The following is a 7,973-nucleotide window of genomic DNA, read 5'->3' on the forward strand; positions in this document are numbered from 1 at the left end:
CCCCTGCAAACCTGTCATCACACACATACCCCAGCTGGCAAACCCCTCCGCCTTGGCTTTTTCCTCCCCAGATGTTTCAGTCTCCAATTTGATGCTGACATCTGGGGAAGTGATGTTGCAGAAATGCTACAAATTAGCAGGCCAAAGATGGGATGTGCTGTGGAAAGGAAAATGTAGTGGGGGAACAAAATCAATGGACTTTCAGATGCAATCAGTAAGTGATATAGTGCTATCCTGAGAAGCTCCCCACAGAAGGGACCTGACATCTGGCTAGAGAGTTTTTGAAGAAAGGCATTCTCTGAAATCTGACTCTCCCCAGCTAGTCAACATCTCTCCAGAGTAACTGTCTGCTCCTCACTCCCACATCCTCGTTAAGCTGCCCCAGTCCTCTCCCATCTTTTCATCCGCCATAGCCATTTCTACCAGGACTAATGTGAAATACCTCCTCCAGGGTGTTTTGGGATTTTAGCAACCTCAATAGCTGAGACTACAGGCAAAATGGCTTACAGAGGGTCACGGTGGATAGAGTTTTGATCTGCGAGTCTCTCAGCATCTGCCTCAGAAGCTAGAAAAAAGAACAAAGAGGGTAAGAAGACCTCCTTTAAGAAACAGGTCCACAAAGAGAGGCTTAGAGTAAGTAGTCCCTCAGGGAACAGGCAACTGCTCTACCATGAGCATAAAGAGCAGTTTTTCTGTGAGTTCTTTGTTACAGATCTGTACTCATCAGGCTTGTGAGAGATGCTGCAGTGATCTTTTGGGTGCAAGCCCTGGGATTTTTACAGCAAAAGGCTTGCAAATTTCTGTAGTTCGAGTTGGGAAAAGTGGTGATTGTGTTTAACAGCAGCAAGGGGCTCCCTGACTCTCAAATCATGCAAAACTTGAGCACTGGACTAGATGATCTCCAGAGGTCCCTTCCAACCCCTAACGTACTGTGATTCTGTGAAAAAGATTACCACAGGATTTTGGTGGAACAGGAGCTCTGGAAGTCTCCAATCCAACCTCCTGCTCCAAGTATGGCTGGCTGCAAAGCCCAAGCAAGTTGAGCAGTGCCTTGCACAGCTGAGTTTTGAAACATCTCCACAGCTGGAGGCCCCACCACCTCCCTGAGTACTGTCTAGTGCATGGGAACCACAGCTTCCCTTGTGTGGCTTTCTGTCCTCACAAGGTCCTTGTGACTCCCATGAGCAGCACAAGGTGTGGTTTGATCTCCCACCATAATCTCCTCCAGGGCAACCAAAGCCATCCTTGCAGCAGTCCTTCACTGGACTCCAATTTTGTCCTTGCCTCTCTCATACTGTCCAGAAAGGTGGAGAGAAAACCAATACAAATACTTGGGCTGCATTAAGGGACTTCTTTTTCTTTTTTTGTCTCTGCAGACAAGCATAAGAATTCTCCAGCAGCTCCAACCACAACAGAAAAGCCCTAACCCCAACTCTGCTCATTTTATTTACAGGAGAGGAATGCAGGAATTCTGATTTACTCCACAGTATCTTTGGTTACCCTGCAGCACTACCAAAATTTTAAGAGCAGAACTAGCTAAGCCACAATCTCACTGAAGACACAGTTGCAGGTTTTGATTGAAGGAACTACAGCAGCCCACAAAATGTGTCAAGACCCAGCTCCTGCTGGCTTCCAGAAACAAGCCAGCAGACAGAAAACAGAGATATAAGTAGGGAAAAGCCATGAGCAAAGCAAATGTGATAACTCTTCAGGAAGTAGGAAGAAATAAACTGGGAGCTTAGCTATTTTGAAAGTAATTCTTTTTTTTTTCAGTGAATATTTATATTGGCTCTGTGCTCCCATCTTTCCAGGCAAAACTCTGCTTCTCACCATGGGATGATGTATTTTGACATGAGGCCAAAATGGTTCCATATTCCAACTAAAGCAACATTGATGTGCACGTTGTACACACACAGCCTGCTTCAGCAAAGCTGCCTGGAGATGGGCAAGGAAGTTTCACATCACTCCAAGCAGATGTTGTGTGCACCTCAGCCAGTGTTGAGACTAAAAGGTGAAGCAAGCCTCTGACAGGCAGCAAGGGGAGGGGACTCCTATGAGGAAAGAGAGTAGAGTTTACAGTCCCCTCTGGGGATGTATATATTATACTATGGGAACACAAATACAGCTCCTACATCTCTTCTCTGGCCACCCAAGAGAGCACAAGGGAGAGCAGATGGACCAGGACCTGGTTAAGCAACAACAGTTAAACCTGCTGCTTTCTGAGAGCCAAGACCTTTGCTTTGGACAGCCATGGTCTAGGATTGCTGATCTCAGTCTGATCACCTCCAAACCCTGTAGGAGGGCTTGCCTGAGCTACAGCACTGCTTGGCTGAGAAGGTCTTTTGGGCTTGATCTTGGCTGTCTAGCCAAAGTCATGTGAAAGTTGGTTGCAGAGAGGCTTAGAGGTCCTGAAAGAGCTGGAGCCCAGTCACCACCTTTGACCAGTTTTGAGAGCCATTGCTCAGCAGAGATGATTTGCCTTCAAAGCCCATTAAAAATTCCTTGCAACTTACACACAAACTGTTCCTAAAGAGTTTGGAGGAATTGCTACTTCAGAGTAAGATCCCTTAGCTAAAGAACTCATTTTTCATCATTTATTAAATCTCTACCAGGGATTTTCCCAACATAATTTTATTGGTCAGGGTATGATCCTTCCTTCCTTCCTTCCTTCCTTCCTTCCTTCCTTCCTTCCTTCCTTCCTTCCTTCCTTCCTTCCTTCCTTCCTTCCTTCCTTCCTTCCTTCCTTCCTTCCTTCCTTCTTCCTTCCCTCCTCACTTCCTCTCTTTCTTTCTCTCTCCTCTCTCTCCTTTCTTTTTCTTTTTTATTTCTTTCTCTTTCTTTCTTTTCTTTCTTTCTTTCTTTCTTTCTTTCTTTCTTTCTTTCTTTCTTTCTTTCTTTCTTTCTTTCTTTCTTTCTTTCTTTCTTTCTTTCTTTCTTTCTTTCTTTCTTTCTTTCTTCCTTCCTTCCTTCCTTCCTTCCTTCCTTCCTTCCTTCCTTCCTTCCTTTCTCTATTTCTCTCTCTCTTTCTTTCCTTCTGTTTGTTTGATTTTTTGTTTGGTTGGGGTTTTGTTGTTGGTCCATACATACATGCACACCCCACTCCAACTCCTAAAGTAAAAGCCCCAGCAGAGCAGTGGGTAAGGGCAGAGCTGGTAGAAATGAGTGAGCACTGCAGAAAGCATTAGTGATTTACATGCAAAAGCAAACTTCACCTATATTGTATCTATGCCACCAGACCATTAATTTTTTCCCCTGGGAATATCTGAGTTCCCATCTCTTCAAAAGGAGGAGTTTGTTTTCAGTGGCAGTTCTTGGAACCAGAACGCTAAATCTGATGCCAGCTGAAAAATTGATATGCAGAGGATGCACCACACTGCTTTCCAGTTACTTGAATTCTCCACACTGAGCTCTCAGGCTGCCCATGTTTTACTGGGAAATCCTGCAGCAGCAAATAATCACATCAACCCCCAGGGAGCTGTCTGAAGGCAGATTAGATCAGGAAGCCTTTTTTTTTTTTTTTTTCAAATGGGACCTAGACAGAAACTGGAGATCCCTCAAGTTTAAGCTCCTCTTGATTCATGATCTTTCCCCTCTACATAGAAACTAAGGTTTTTAAAACCTACAGGGACTCAGCCTGCAGATTCAAAAGGGGAAGAGATAGATCTTTAGCCAATGTGAGGACACACATTGCTTCCCCTGGGGAAGAAGGTTACAAGGGAAATGTAGCTGTAATTTCAGTTACAATGACTAAACCTGAAAGGCAAACCCCCAAAGAAGAGGTCTTTGTCTCTTCTTTTGGCTTGTGAGCCCTAGCACGAGCCTCTCTCACACAGCATTTGCCATCATCTATGAGACCAAGCAAGCTGGAGTTTCAAATTGCTAGGAATAGAAGTGACTGCAGAGCCCATCTCCCTGTGGCCAGCAGTGACACAAACACTAAAGCCTTTCTCAGAGCGGCTCCTATATGCCTCCAGTTCTGGTCAATGATTATCCCTTGGAAAAAAGCTTGTGACATACTCCCTCCAGTCACCTGTTTACAGCCCAAATGTTCTCAAGTTCTGCTATTTCAAGCTTAACTCTTGTGACCTTAGTCAATGATATTCAATCCAAGCCTCCTTACCATATCCTGCAAGGCAAACGACATCAGAGCAGTTTTAGTAACCAGCGCTATGCCGTGCCTGTGGTCAGGGACTCTAAATATGCCCACACCCTTGCTTCCTAAATCAGGATGTCTGTGAGAGCAAACAGCAGGGGCTGCCTGCCCAGTCCTCTTTCACCACAGATTCGGACATTTTTGCTCTTTGAACCTTTTCTTTCAGCTTCTGATCATTGTCTGGGTAAACTGAGATTTATTAGAAGAGATCAGCTGAGCAGCATAAGCAAACCAATCCTGCAGAATGTGTCTGGGAGCTGGATGAGTCAGATAACAGACCCACCAAGACAAGGTATCTACCTCCAACAGCGGCCAGTTGCAAAAGCTTACAGACACTCTAAAACCAGATCAAGTATACAGCCATATTTCTCCTAAATACTCCACCAGACCCAGCAGTTTGTGGCTCAGGGACTTCCTGAGCTGGAGATGCTGTGTCTGTGTTTAACAGCCTGAACAGACTTTTCTGCCTGGTATTTCTTCAAAAGGTTCTCAAACCCATACAACATTTCAGTGCTCACAGTGTCTAATGGCAATCACTTCCTCAGCCTATGTGTGAATTATCACTTTCTTTTTGATCCTGCTGCTTTCTAGGCCACTTGCTTTCCTTTTCAGTCTTTGCTCAACCTCTCCATGCCAAGTTTTGTAATGAGCCTCTAAGACAAAGAGAGACTGGGACTCAACTGGCTTCCTTTGGAAAACGCTCTGTTGTTTTCCCAGGGGAGCTAGTAAGTAGCTGACCACTTTTATCCCAGTACACTCATACAAGCATCTCACCTTTGAAATCTCCCACCCAGCAGCTCTTTTCTTTTTACAGAGGGTACAAAATGAAATCTGTAAAAAACAAATTATTTGCATCCTAATTTGAATATTTTTTATCTGTTGTGAGATGCTGGTGGAGCTCATCTGAAGTACTGCTGGCATGTTCTCATTGCACAGGAGGCAGAAGAATTCCTCAGTGTGATACCCTCCCTCAGCTTTGCCGGTGTGCCTCGTTTGTGCCTGTTTATCCCCTTACTGCTCTAGCTTATACATGTCAAAGGTGATCTGTTGTTCCATACAGAGGGTATGGACGTGGTAGCAGAAGGATATAGAGGACATCTTAACCTCAACCAGTTCAGTGGGGTACTTCAAGCACAGCTCTGCAAGTTACTGTATTGGTAGAGTGGAAGGGATAAAGGAAAGAGGCAAGAATAAGTGGCTGGGGGCAAAGAGACAGTGAAATTTCTTCAGCTGGCTTTTTCCCTGCACCTAGCACATTCTGAACACTCAGAGAGGGGCAGTGCTGGCGGGGGGGCTAACAGCTCTTAGGCTCACAGTGCTCTGACTCTACGTAGATGCACACTTGCATACCTCACACTTACATACATACATACAGAACCTCTCTGCTCTCATGTTTACTCTACTTCTGGTTTGACTGATTTATAAGACATGCTTGCAGTACTAGTTCTCTTGATTTAGGAAACTCTGAATAACCTGCCAGTAACACCTTCAGAAGAGAAACGACCACACTTCAAAAAAACCTTGGCTGCTTGCCTGGGCATCTCCATCCTCCTTAGAGTTGCCTCCCTAGTTCAGCCAAGCCTTTGACCTCAGTTTCCCATTGTTCCTGTCCTATGCAACTGCAAAAGATCCCCCCCCAGGATAAGGGTAACCAGTAGCTGACAAGTCTTTATCCCAGTGCACTCATACAATACAAGCTCCACCTTTGAAATCTCCCTCCCAGCAGCTCCTCTTTATTTACAAAGGGCACGGAATAAATTCTGTAAAAAAAAAATTACCAGCAGCTGCTCCACTGCTGCCTTTATGGCACCACCAAAACCAGGTGCACTGGGGATGCCAGAGAAGCTGTGTCCTGCAGACACAGTCAGCAGCACCTCCCGCAGTCTGCCTTGCTCAGTTGTTTTTTGCATTTGTTTATCTGCATGGAGCAATCCTCTAAACAAGCATTTGCTTAAGAGAAAAAAAACTGCCTTGCATACAAAACAACCCAAAAGAAGGCAGAGTAGAATCCATCAACATGATACTAAACAGGGCTTGCTTGCCCTTTCGGGGCCCCAGACTCCCAGGAGGTCTGTTCATTTACTGTGCTTTCCTATTAACACACAGAGAATCCCTTGCTAGGATTCTTTGCATCCCCAGTGCAAAGTGGTCGATAGTACCCATCATGGCTCTCACCACATTTAGAGTGTAACACACACATTTGCTTACATAACAAGGTGAAGAAGACCTGTGATCTGTGCCTCAACTTGGGTGTGGGAGATACAAACGTAGCTGAGCAGTTAGATCTGGTACTAATCCGAGGGCTGTGCATACCTCCAGCAGAGGCTGATTGTTAGTAGCTCTGAATAAGGCACGCTGGCAGCTGAGGGTAAGTAGGAAGCAGCAGCCAAGACTGCACTACTGTCAGGAAGGGCCAGGAGTGGACATCATAAAACCCCTGAGCTGTTTGGAGTGTTTTCATCCACGGGAATTCTTCAGTAGCTGGCTCATGAAACACTGCAGCTGCCTTGCAAATGCTGGCAATAGCAGCGTGCCCATGTGTAATGGCCAGTCAATAGCTGTTGGTGAGGAACTCCATCTCCTTTTCTAAGTAGACAGAAGAGGCTTTCATCAGGTATCTTACTCTGAGAAGACTCGAAAATCTGCCATCTGCTTCATTCTTCTTCCATGTCCTCACTGTAAAAGGGTGGCAAGTCAGCAGCCTGCATATCCTGGAAGCTGTAGGAACCCACTCCTGCAAACAGCTTTTGCTCCAAGAGAAGCCCAGGGCTGTGTATGCACACCTTGTGCCACAGAGCCAGGGTGCCCAAAAGCCAGAGTTTCTAACCGTGGCTTCCAAGTCAATCCTCTCGATGTTAAAAAACCCCAAAACACATAAAATGGTTTTGTCCAGTAGGGAGGGAAACTTTAATCTTCCCAAACAGATCAGCTTTTACAGCAGGCTATTTTAGGTGTTGATTCTATGACAGTGAAGTTATTGGACAAATTAAGAGCGTGGCATATGCTGTAGCTTGGAGCAATTCACATTCCTCAGGTGCTAAAAGCTTTAAATACTTCCTCTGGGCATGAAATATATCTGCTGCCAAAGAAGCCAGCATTCCTCACAGTGCCTGTCCCACAGACTCCCACAGGAGAAAGTCTGCAGAGCTGAACTAGGCTGACCCCAGGAAATCCTTCCCACATCTCTCATTCTTGCCCAGCTCCTCCTTTAAGTTTCAGCATTTGCTGACAGGCTAGCTTGACGTTTAGTTACCTTCCTTTTCATGCACTTCCCTGCTCTTCCTTTCTTGTATTAACACCACACCGAAGCTGGGATGTGAACTGTGCAAGTCAGGAAGTCCAAAATGCTCCTTCAGAGATGCTCACTCAGTTGACATCATTACTGACTTTAGAAAACTTGCTGTCTTTGCTAGTAACACAAACAGCTGATTTCAGCCTGGAGCAAAACACATTTATGCAGCCAGTAGTTGCAAACTCTTCAGCTTATTGAGCTTATTTTTGTCCATTTTAACTTAAAAAAAAAAAAAAACAAAAACAAAACCAACAAAAACCCAACTAACCAAATAAAACAACAGGTTAAAAGAATCATGGAGATCTCTAATTAAAGTATCAATAATTTTCAGATGCATGCATGGTTCTTTCCCTGGTTTTACACCAGTACAGTAGCAATGCTATCATGGTTTACCACAATGAACTAAGTGCTTTTCAGTGCATTCTTGGTCTTGTTTTGGCTTCCAGAGTACATTAGCTGTTTCTTCTAGTCAAAAAGAACAAACATTGTGCAACAGACTCTGAATTTGATCCATTCACAGCTGGTTCT

The 7,973-nt window shown here is 44.8% G+C and overlaps 1 protein-coding gene across 1 annotated transcript in view; it reads left to right on the forward strand.

Moving 5' to 3' along the window:
* Positions 1 to 7,973, forward strand: part of SNRNP25 (small nuclear ribonucleoprotein U11/U12 subunit 25) — a 147,944-nt gene that overhangs the window by 56,819 nt on the left and 83,152 nt on the right. The window lies entirely within an intron of this gene.

This window comes from Pogoniulus pusillus, chromosome 13 (genome assembly GCF_015220805.1).
Source record: "Pogoniulus pusillus isolate bPogPus1 chromosome 13, bPogPus1.pri, whole genome shotgun sequence".
In the NCBI taxonomy this organism is placed as follows: domain Eukaryota; kingdom Metazoa; phylum Chordata; class Aves; order Piciformes; family Lybiidae; genus Pogoniulus; species Pogoniulus pusillus.